Here is a 12,477-nt window from a genome sequence, read left to right as displayed (position 1 = left end):
AGAAAGGGAAATTAGAGAATCGATTCCATTTACTATAGCACCAAGAACCATAAGATACCTGGGAATAAACCTAACCAAAGAGGTAAAAGATCTGTACTGGAGATCAAAATTTATATTTTTAATACTTCTGTGAATTATCACTCTTAACATATTCATATTTTTGTTTCCCTCTGCTTATAAATGTATGTGGAAGCAATAACTACAATTTTGTTGAACACTCGTTTTTAAAAAAATATTTTTCTGAAATAAGTGCTTCAACAGGGGTACCTGGATGGCTCAGCTGGTTAGGCATCCAACTCAATCTCTGCTCAGATCAGGATCTCCAGGTCTTGGGCTTGAGCCTTGCACTGGACTCTGCACTGAGTGTGAGGTCTGCCTCTCTCTCTCCCTCCCTCTGCTTGTGCTCCCTTTCTGTTTATCTCTATCACAAATAAATAAAATCTTTTTAAAAAGTGCTTTAATGGCTCATGATATCCTATTACTGATTTTTAATTTGCCTATTTATGTATTGAACATTTCTGAGTGCCTGCAATAAATCAAGCATTATGTGTATGTTGATAGGGAGTACTGAAGAGAATAGGCCAGACTGTCGTGCAGCTTGTATTTCAAAACAAGGAGACAAATAATAATAAAAAATAACAATCTAGTAAAGGACAAGGACAGTAAAATAGAACAATGAAATGGGTCATAATGAAATAACGACTGATAATCATGACAATGGATAATAGGATAGTAGCTGGAATGTAATGGTTCTGAGGTAGTAAAAAGTTTGGCTGGAACTAAGGAGGGTTGAGACACTCTGCGTTCTGAAGCTTTGCTTCCGATTTTAAAATTTTGACTCTCAAGTGGAAATAGGTCTCATGAGCTATGCTGATCTTTACATAACTGAATGTATGGTCTAGAAATTCAGCTATATAGTATCTATTCAGATATACTATTGCTTGATATATTATTTGTTCCCAGTTTTACATTAAATAATGTTGAACCTCTTTGTAAGTGAAGTATTACCCGAGGTTCTGCTTTAAGTCAGAACTCTAATTAGTTCTAATCAGTAGTTCTAATATGAAGTACTGAGTCAAAGATTATATGTTTTTGAGTATCCTGGCAATTATTTTTAAATTGTTCTTTGTGTCACTTATACTTCCAATAGCAAAGTGGAAAGAACTCAGTAAATCTGAAAGCATTTCATGATGTCTAATAGGCTTTCTTACACACATAACATAAAATTGAGCCAGAATTTACTGCTTCATGGTCCTTAAATCCACAACATGGTAAGGACACCATAAATGACACAGATTTAATTATGTGTATTTCCAAGAGAAATAACATATGCTTATGAAGTATTTGCTGAATAAATGGAAAATACTTGTTTTGTTTTTAAGAGTAAAGGTGAGATGATATCCCAGTAATTTATTTTTGCTTTTAAAAAGATTCTACACAGTGAAGGAAACAACCAACAAAACCAAAAGCAAATTATGCAATGGGAAAAGATGTTTACCAGTGACAAATGTGATAAAGGGTTAGTATTCAAAATACATAAAGAACTTGTAAAATTCAACACACAAAAACCCACAAATAATCCAATTAAAACATTGGTAGAAGACATGAACAGGCATTTCTCTAAAGAAGACATCCAGATGACCAACAGACATCTGAAAAGATGCTCAACATCGTTATCAGGGAAATGCAAATCAAAACTACAATGAGAGATAATCTCCTAAGTGTCAGAAGAGTTAAAATCAAAAACACAGAAAACACGTGTCCATAAGAATATGGAGGAAAAGGAACCTTCATACACTGCTGGTAGGAATGTATGCTGGTGCAGCTACAGGGAAACAGTATGGACTTTCCTCAAGAAGTTAAAAATAAAACTGCCCTACCATCTAGCAACTACTAGGTATTTATGCAGAGAATACAAAAGTACTAATTCAGAGGGATACATGCACCCTGATGTTTATAGCAGCATTATCTGCAATAGCTACATTATGGAAACAGCCCAGTATCCACTGCCTGACACACAGATAAAGAAGTGGTGTATATGCACAATGGAACAGTACTCAGATATAAAAGAATGAGATTTTGTCATTTGCAATGACATGGAGGGAGCTAGCGTGTACTGTGCTAAGCAAAATATGTCAGTCAGAGAAAGAAAAATACCATGATTTCATTCATATGTGGAATTTAAGAAACAAAACAAACAAAGGGGGGAAAAAGAGAGGGGGAAGTAAACCAAAACACAGACTTATAACAATAGAAAGCAAGCTGATAGTTACCAGAGGGGAGGGTAAGGGTTGGGTGAACTAGGTGATGAGTGTTCAGGAGAGCACGCGCTGAGATGAACACTAAGTGATGTTTGAGTGTGAATCACTACATGGTTCCCTTAACGCTAATATTACACTGTGTATGAACTAACTAGAATTTATCTTTTTTTTTTTTTTTAACTAACTGGAAATTAAATAAAAACTTTAAAAAAAGGAAAGGGAGAGAGAACAAGTTTGGGGCTCAAACAGTACTCATTTCTCTATAACTTAATCTTCGAATTATGTGTGAGACACTCAGAAATCCTAAAAGAATTAACTCTCAGATATTTTAATTGCTCATACCTGTAAATATTCCTATCATGGTATCATTAAAGCCAAAAAATTAATTTCTCTGTATGTACTTTATAAATAATAATATGTGAACTGCTTTCACATAGTGTTGGTTTTTCAATAGTTAAGGTATTGAGCATGATTCATCAATGTGTAAATACTATGTTCTCTGACCCCTGATAAATAGATAAATAGAAATCACAAAGAATTTTTGGCTCTGAGCAGGTGGTATGTGCTGATCAGAAGTATGCCCTGTGCAGAGGAAAATTCACAGAGAACGTTTGATTGCTCTGTATAAAAATATTTCAGAAAAAACATTTAGAATTCCATGGGCACATCTGTGGCTGTCACAGGGGAGCATTCTGCAATTGTGTTATGTGGGGGGAAAATTCCTTTCAGAATTAAAATACTGACAAATGCATAAATATAGATATGACAATTCTATCACTGAATTTATTTTTAATGAATTAAGAGAGAAAACAAGTAATAGCTGTCAGGTGGAAAGTATTCATCAATTTTCTTTCAGATATCAGAAGCAGAGGAAAATAAATGATATTTAGAAAATCTGAGTTAACCTGTGTTTCATTCTTTCTAAGTTCTATTAGCGACCAACAAAGTAATATATCCATTAATCATCAGCTGATTTCTGGGTACAAGAATGAAGAGATACTGTCTAAAAAATAGTCTTGCCTGGATGAAACAGAATTAGAAGAAACAAAAACAAAAACAAACAAAAAACCCTCCATTTCAAAAATGTTATTTTTTAGCTTTGGGAAAAAAATGCATCAACAAAACATCTGTATACCTACTGTCTTTCAGATTTCTTTTTTAAAGATTTTATTTATTTATTTAATTGACAGATGGAGATCACAAGTAGGCAGAGAAGCAGGCAGAGAGAGAGGAGGAAGCAGGCTCCCCACTGAACAGAGAGCCAGATGCAGGGCTTGATCCCAGGACCCTGAGATCATGACCTGAGCGGAAGGCAGAGTTTATTAGCCCACTGAGCCACCCAGGTGTCCCTCATCAATGTTTTAAAGGCAGTTCAAGGGGCACCTGGGTGGCTCAGTGGGTTAAAGCCTCTGCCTTGGAGTTGGGTCATGAGCTCAGGGTCCTGGGATCGAGCCCTGCATCGGGCTCTCTGCTCGGCAGGGAGCCTGCTTTCCCTCTCTCTCTCTGCCTGTCTGTCTGCTTGCGATTTCTGTCTGCCAAATAAAAATAAATAGTCTTTAAAAAACATAAAAAAAATTCAATAGTTATTTTAAAAAATAGTAAAACTTAAAATGTGTATCATATGTTCACTAGGGTAAACTCCAAATGAATCAGAAATCTGAATGTTTAAAAATAAATCATGCAAGTACTACAAGAAAACATTTATTAATTATCCTAAGTTGGAGTTGGAAAGCCTGGGTATTAGTTCTCAAAATTCAGAAGCATTAAAAGATGAATAAATTTCACTATTAAAAAAAAAAACCTGGAACAGATATACACACACACATCAAACTAAAACCAGAATATACGTCAGAGATTTTTATCATAGATGTTTAATTGCTGTGTTCATTCTTTCTCTTCCTTCCTCCCTCCCATCCAGTCCTTCCTATTATATTTCTGTAAGTATCTACCTAAGAAAAGCAAATTCCCATTTGAAAAATGGACCAATAACATAAAAACATATATGACAGAAAATATAGTGTAAATATGTTTAAATTTAGGGGGTGCCTGGGTAGCTCAGTGGGTTAAGCCTCTGCCTTCAGCTCAGGTCATGATCTCAGGGTCCTGGGATGGAGCCCAGCATCGGGCTCTCTGCTCCGCGGGGAGCCTGCTTCCCTCTCTGTCTCTCTGCCTGCCTCTCTGCCTACTTGTGATTTCTCTGCCAAATAAATAAATAAAATCTTTTAAAAAAAACTTGAAAGAAATTTTAAAAAGATATGGAAGCAACCCAAGTGTCTATCAATTCATGAATGGATAAAGATGGGGGTGAAATACTATTCAGCCATAAAAAATGACATCTTGCCATTTGCAATGAAATGGACAGAGCTAGAAAGTATAATGCTAAGAGAAGTCAGTCCACAAAAGACAAATATATGATTTCACTCATACGTGCTATTTAAGAAACAAAACAAATAAGCAAAGGGAAAAAAACAAGAGACACAGAGAGAGAGAGTAAGAGAGAGACAAAGCAAACTGATTCTTCATTATAATGAACAATCTGATGATTACCAGAGGAGAAGGGGGTTTGGGAATTTGTTAAATAGATGATGGGGATTAAGGAGTACCCTTGCCATGATGAGCACAGGGTGGTATTTTGAACTGCTGAATCATGCTATTTTATACCTGAAGCTAAGATAACACTGTATATCAACCAACTGGAATTAAATTAAAATCTTAAAAAAAAACAAAAAGGAATTTACACCACTCAACACCAAAAGACAAATAATCTAATTAAAAAATGAACAGAAGACAGGAACAGATGTTTCTCCAAAGACATACAGATGTCCAACAGCCACATTAGGAGATGCTCAATCTCACCCATCATCAGGGAAATGCAAATCGAAACCACAGGCATGTATCAACTAATAATATCAGAACAGCTAAGATCTAAAACTCAGGAACAGGTGCTGGAGAGGATACAGGTAAAAAAAAAAAAAAAACCCTCCTACACCGCTGGAGGGAATGAAAAGCAGTACAGCCACTGTGAAAAACAATATGGAGGTTCCTCAAAAAGTTAAAAGTAAAAATACCCTACGAGCCAATAAGCACACTACTAGCTATTTACCTAAGGAATATGAAAACACAAATTTGAAAGGATATATACACACCTAACTTACTGCCAAACAAGGGAAGCAGCCCAAATGCCCACTGATAAAGGAATAGATAAAGAAGGTGTGATATAGGGGTGCCTGGGTGACTCAGTCCTTAAGCGGCTGCCTTCAGCAGAGGTCATGATCCCAGGGTCCTGGGATAGAGCCCCGCATCAGGCTCTCTGCTTCTCCGTCTCCCATTCCCCCTGCTTGTGTTCCTTCTCTCGCTGTTGTCTCTGTCAAATAAATAAATAAAATCTTAAAAAAAAAGGTGTGATATACATACACAATGAAATATTAGTTATAAAAAGAATGAAATCCTCCCATTTGTAACAGCATGGAAGGATCTAGAGAGTATAATGCTAAGCAAAATAAACCAGTCGGAGAATGACAAGTATCATATAATTTCACTCACATGTGCAATGTGAGAAACAAAACACATGAGCAAAGGGGAAAAGAGAGAGAGAGAGAGAGAGATGACAGAGGGAAACAAACCAAGAGACAGAATCTTAACGCTAGAGAACAGGGGACAGGTGGGTGGAAGGACGGTGAAACAGGTGAGGGGGGTTAGGAGTAGACTTCTCGTGATGAGCACCGAGTAACGCAGACATGCTGAGTCACTATACTGCACACCTGAAATTAATGTAACACTGTGCGTTAACTAGGCTGGAAATTTTAGAATGTGGCAAAACAGTGAAAGAGAGATTAAGAAATTTTCAGACAAGCAACATCTGAGGAAATGCTTTTCAAGCAGTCCTCTCTTGCAGAAAAGAAAATCTTAAGGCAGTTTTTTTTTTCCAGGCTAATGGAAATTATATAGTTCAGAAATGTGGCTCTCTCAAAGGAAGGATAGAAATGCCATGCTAACACTAATCAAAAGAAAAGTAGGGTAGTTATATTAACTTGGGATGAAGCCAACTTCAGGACAAGGGAAAAAGGTTATCAAGAGTAAAGTTAAAAGAGTAAGGTGGGGGCCTATATAATGATGTGTATAAAAACTGTGATTTTTTTTTCTTTAGCAAAATCCCATTATCAGATCTAAAAATGTGTCAATTATTTTGTATCTAATACCATTTCATGTGGTAGTTTATCATTTGTCTTAAAATACCTATTTTAAAGTAGTTTGTTCAAATTACATACATTGGATTGGTTGCTGTTTCTGAGGTCTTCGTTAACCAAGAATTTTTTATTCAAATCCTCCTTTTTCTTGTTTCGCACGCTGTCATGTTGCAAAAGCCACGTAAATTGTCCAATGGTATGAACTACCTTTTTGACTTATCTCCTTTCTTTGACGTTATTTGAATTGTTGGAGGAGTTATTTTTCCTTAAAAATTGGAACTATTACCTAAAATGCTTCTAAGAGCTATAAAATATCTGGCTGTCTCACTTTCCGTGATGGTAAGATTGATCATTGATGTTCTGGAGGTAACAGCCTAATTCCTCCTTTATAAGGTTCCCCATCATTTTTTTTTTTAATTGTTTACCTCTCTGCCTAAAACAGTTATTTATTAAAAAGTGAAAAATGGCAATACTCCAATTCTGATTATTTCCCTCATTTATTAAATTCTTCTCTAAAAAAAAAAAAGCCTTTTCATCATTAGCTGAGAGTATCTGATTACACTAAAATACAGTTAATAGGAGATCAGCAGGGAAGATATTAAATTCTCCTTTAATTGTCAATTCCAGAGAAAGGAAGTGGTGTTCTAAATGGCCAGGTGGGAAGTAATAAAGTATTTGTTTGTGTTCTATTTTGTTGTTACTGTTGCTTGACTGTGTCTTCTCTTTAAGTATCCTTATTGACTCACTTTAAAAATACATACTCCATCCATTTATATTAATGAAGAGAATCTGATTTTATTTTTGTTGCATGAGTTTTCCCATCTTGTTCAGTGGGAGTTCCTTTGTTTTGGTCTCAAAGTCCTTTGGATATAAAATGATCAAGATTTTATTATTTCTTTCCTTTCTTATAAAAATATCACAGACTCACCCTGAACATTTCTTATACCAGTCCTGGAATCAGCCAGATAGAATTTCAAATGTACCGGTTGTTTTAGCATTTCAGAATTCACAGTTTTAGGAACAGGAACTGGACTGTCATTATCTATTTATTTTTGAACAGAATTAGGGTGGATGGAGAGATGGAAAGGCAGACAGACAGATGCTGATAAACAAATATGCACGTAACATTTTTTCAGATATAGAAAGACTCATCAACAGGTTACAGTCTTTATAGATTAATGAATTAACATAACTAGAAAGTAACTTTTGTTAAAGTTATAAAAAGTACACTCTAGCCTTTAAAAACAAGACAGGGAAGAGAAACACCAATAGAGAAGACAGCTTTGGAGGTGATCTTGAGTTTGGTGTTCACAGGAAGGAAGTCTTAGCTAATGGATTTTGACTTTGCCAGTGTTGATGACAAATGTAAATCCCAAATGGAGATGGCTGTAGGCAGTTTTAGGGAAGAGACTGGGAAGATTCCAGAACTTGCAGCAAGATTATACCATAATCTATTGCCATTAACATTTGACTTACAGAAGTCCTTTTGTTGTGAGTCAGTCTCCTTTTTAGTGACCTTCTATGCGTATGCATGCAGATTATATGACAGACTTTATCTGGCACTTACTTCAGTTCTGTGAATAGAATTTTTCACTTAAAAAAAATGTTACCTTTTAAGATATGTGATGTCTCAATAGCTCCACAAAGAGAAAGAATATGCTGATCATACCAATATGGTATTCACAATCCCTTCCACATTTTGGGTGGGGGGTTTAAAATCAGTGATTTAGCATTCTGGTACTTTAGTCTAAAGCATATTTTAGTTAGCATTAGTCATTTTCTCAGCTAAGGTCATGCCTTGGTCTTTACAATAGCAACTCTTCCAAGAAAGTCTTCAAAGAAAGTTTGCTAGATAATATCAAACACTAATGACAACAAGATCTCAAAGAAAGGACTAGTTAATAGCAATGACTTAAAGAAAAAAAAAAAGGCATTCTTTCCTCAGATCAGAGCTTCCTAAACCTTCCAAGGAAGTCTAAATACAGGCAGAGAAGACAGAAACACAGTCTGAAAGGACCAGCTTCAAATAAAACATTTCTGGAAAATCTCTTGTTTTGTAACAGAAATTCAAGTTTATTTGATGTGCTTTTTCATAATAATACTTTTGTTTATTGAGTGCTCAGTAAATGCCACACAAGTGCTTCACACCTGTGTTCCTGTCTAGTTTTCTGAATTTAGCAAATGGAGACTCCAAGAAGTTAAGTAACAGACACTCTCCATGACAGGTCAGGACTTGAACCCAGCGTATAATGTGCCAAGTTTATACTAGAGTTTTCCAGACTCTTGAGGTCACTTCCATAAAAGACATACATAATTCCCTCCATTTTAGAAGCTTGCCGTAAATCTCTAAATTATTGATCCCTCTGCCCCATCCAGAGGAATCTGGAATAGTTGATCCAGTGTGGTCTTGAAGAATAAATCTTTTTAGGGGCACCTGGGTGTCTCAGTGGGTTAAAGCCTCTGCTTTCGGCTTGGGTCATGATCTCAGGGTCTTGGGAGAGAGCCCTGCATTAAGCTCTCTGCTCAGTGGGGAGCCTGCTTCCCCTGCCCCTCTCTGCCTGCTTCTCTGCCTACTTGTAATCTCTGTCAAATAAACAAAATATTAAAAAAAAGAATAAATATTTTTAGCAAAGAACCCTGGTGATTATAATGCATGGAGTTAGGGGCTCAGTTCAAGAAACCATATGCTTGTAGATTTTCTTCCATTTATTTCTATATCAGCTCAGCTCCCTATCTTGACTTTTCCTTGTTGAGGAAAGATTCAAGCTGCTCTATCCTGAGACAAGTCCTATCTGACCTCAGAGGTGGCGGCAGTGGTAAGAAAGGAACAGAATGAATGGCATCGAGGCCCAGCTCCGTGGGTCTCCCTTGCTCCTTGGGCCAGACCAGTGACAAGTGGCTGGTGGCAAATTTATTTTAAAGCTTTGCCCATCGTGGCAGGCACAATGCCTTCTGCTTACCAGGAACACACCTATCTAACAAAAATGTATTTGCTCTCTGTGTTGGGAAAGTAGTATTGGTGACTAGAGGAGAGCAGGGAAATTGAAGATGCATGACATATTGCAGTAAATGAATTTTTCTCCATTTTCTTGGCTAAGTAGTATGGATAAATTTTTTTTTACATGGATTTAAAAAGGCACCTTTGGTTTTGTATACATGTATAGGGAATTAGCATCTAAACTGATCCTAAAGACTCCTTAGTTTGCACGTTTTAACCACTTTTAAGCATAATATATTTATGTTAAAATGACTTAACTTTCCATAGACAGGCTAGCAGTCAGTCAGGAAGTTATGCTTATTTTGGTAGGATTTAAGCAGTCAAAAAAAAAAAAAAAAGTCAAACCCTATTTGGAAATTTAAGAATATCTTTATAAATCTGGTTTCAAACCTCTAACTCTCATAGTGTTGACCATTAAGCTACAGCAGCCTTGGTAGAAATGCATTCCCCCTGAGAGCTGAGAATTGGAATCTAGTTGTTACAATGAAATTTACTTGAAAATTTCTCACCTGCAACATTTATAGAATATTTAGATTTGGAAGAATGTCAGGAAGAAAGCCCAATTTTTGTATGGGTTGACCACCAAAAAGGGTTGCCAGATTTTATGTTTTCTTCTCTTTCCTCCTAAGTGAATTAAAGGGATTAAGGGAATTCTGGTCCATAAGGTAGAAGGCTGCCCTGAGAACTGTTTTGTTCCCCAAGTATAGAAGAATATTTGGATACTGAGATTTGAGGTTCCAAGTCTGGAGAACTCATGGCTCATCTGAAACACTCTTGTGCAAGCATTGAGTTCTTTGTGTGGACACAGAGCCACAAAAAAAGGCCATGTAAGAACAGAAAACATCATCAGCCCCATGACTAAGGACTGACCTTCTGCAGTGACACAGGGTGACAGCAGGAAGAAAATGCTGTGCAGTTTAGTAAGACAACTTTTCCAGATGTGAAGTTAGGTTTCTGTCTTGCAGCGGATTACTTGGGAATGGGATAGATAATGGGTTATCAGTCTAATAGAGCAAATGGGTTTCTTAATTTACCAAGTAATAACAATGCATTTGGAATTCAAGTATATAAAACAATTCATATTCTTTGCAAATGTAACCCAAGGAAGGTGACTATGAAGGTATCAATAGAGAAAGGAAAAGTTACGTTCTTACCAGAGTAGCTTGTTGATCCTGCCCTGAAAAGCAAGAGACATGAAACTATTGAAAAGATTACCTGTAAGATATCTCTGGTGCCTCACAACTTGGTTCAACATTGGCTCTCAGCACCTCTGGTTGCTTCACTTTCAGGATATTTAACGTCATTGTGACCCAATTTCCTTATCTTTAAAATAAGAAAAATTACTTATCTCACGTGGTTTTTTACCAGACTGCATGAAAAGAGTTTTGAATAATTCCTGACACTAGAAACATGTCATTCTTGATATGTGTTCTTTGGTTGATTGGTTCTTTAACATTTTGCTTATGGGTAGCCTTTAGGACATGCCTATTACCATATCTGGAAAGATTAATTTATCATAGAGGTTAGTAAGCTCTTGAGTAAAGCTTCCAGATTTATCAAATAAAATTATAGAATATCCGATTAAATTCTAATTTCAATAAATAATGATTTTTTTTCAGTATAGAACTTCCCAAGAACTTCCTGAATACGTATGCAATAGTCTAACAGCCTTCAAACGCTTTCATAAGTACAGATTTTCTTCTCCTATAGCTCCAGTAAGATGGAGTCATGGAACGAAGTTACCTTCCAAACCAGGTCAAAAAGCAACAACCAGCCTTTGCTGAAACTACTAACAACAGAAGCCATCTTTCCTAGGTGCTTGAAAGCTGTTAGAATATAACCTAGCCACTGCCAAACTAGAGACTATGCATTAAAAATAAACAAAAACAACACAGAAAGAAGCAGAGAAAAGAGATGAGAATGATTCAATGATCAAAAATGCTCTCAGGATCTAAAGATTGCAAACATCTGCAAATCCATTGGCAGATCGAAGAGAAGAAGAACAGCAATTCTGGAAACAGAAAAACAACCACTTTCTCAAAGGTAGGACCGGCGGAGAAGTGAATCCAAAACGACGGGAAGATAGACCCCGGGGGGAGGGGCCGGCTCCCGGCAAGCGGCGGAGCAACCGTGCACAAAATCAGGACTTTTAAAAGTCTGTTCCACTGAGGGACATCGCTCCAGAGGCTAAACTGGGGCGAAGCCCACGTGGGGTCAGCGTGGCCTCAGGTCCCGCAGGGTCACAGAAGGATCGGGGGTGTCTGAGTGTCGCAGAGCTTGCGGGTATTGGAACGGGAAAACTGGCTACAGAGACAGAGCCGACAGTAAGCTCACAGCTCGGTGTTACCTGAACCAGCCACAGGCTCGGTGAGCTCGGAGCGCGGCCGGAAGTCAGGCAGACGGGAGTAACTGGGTGCTGTTCTCTGAGGGCGCACTGAGGAGTGGGGCCCTGGGCTCTCAGCTCCTCTGGGCTGGAGACCAGGAGGCCGCCATTTGTATTCCCGTTCTCCGGAACTCTCCGGAAAGCGCTCAGGGAACAAAAGCTCCTGAAAGCAAACCCGAGCGGATTACTCAGCCGGGCCCCTGATAAGGGCGGTGCAATTCCGCCTGGGGCAAAGACACTTGAGAATCACTACACCAGGCCCCTCCCCCAGAAGATCAATGAGAAATCCAGCCTAGACCAAGTTCACCTACCAAGGAGTGCGGTTTCAATACCAAGGAGAGCAGCAGAATTCCAGAGGAGGAGAAAGCAAAGCACGGAACTCATGGCTTTTTCCCTGTGATTTTTTTTAGTCTTGCAGTTAATTTAATTTTTTTCTATTTCTTTTTTTTTTTCTCGCCTTCTGGTAAAATTTTTTTTAACTTATACCCTTTTCTTTCTTAACGTTTTTTAATTAGTTTATCTAATATATATATTTTTTCTTTTTTATAATTTTCTTTATTCGTTTTCTTTTTTTAAAATTCTTTTCTTTTCTTTTTTTTTTCTTTCTTCCTTTTTGAACCTCTTTTTATCCCCTTTCTCCCCCCTCAC

This window comes from Mustela nigripes, chromosome 6, assembly GCF_022355385.1.
Source record: "Mustela nigripes isolate SB6536 chromosome 6, MUSNIG.SB6536, whole genome shotgun sequence".
NCBI lineage: Eukaryota > Metazoa > Chordata > Mammalia > Carnivora > Mustelidae > Mustela > Mustela nigripes.
The sequence above is the reverse complement of the archived record's forward strand: the minus strand, read 5'-3'. Positions refer to the sequence as shown.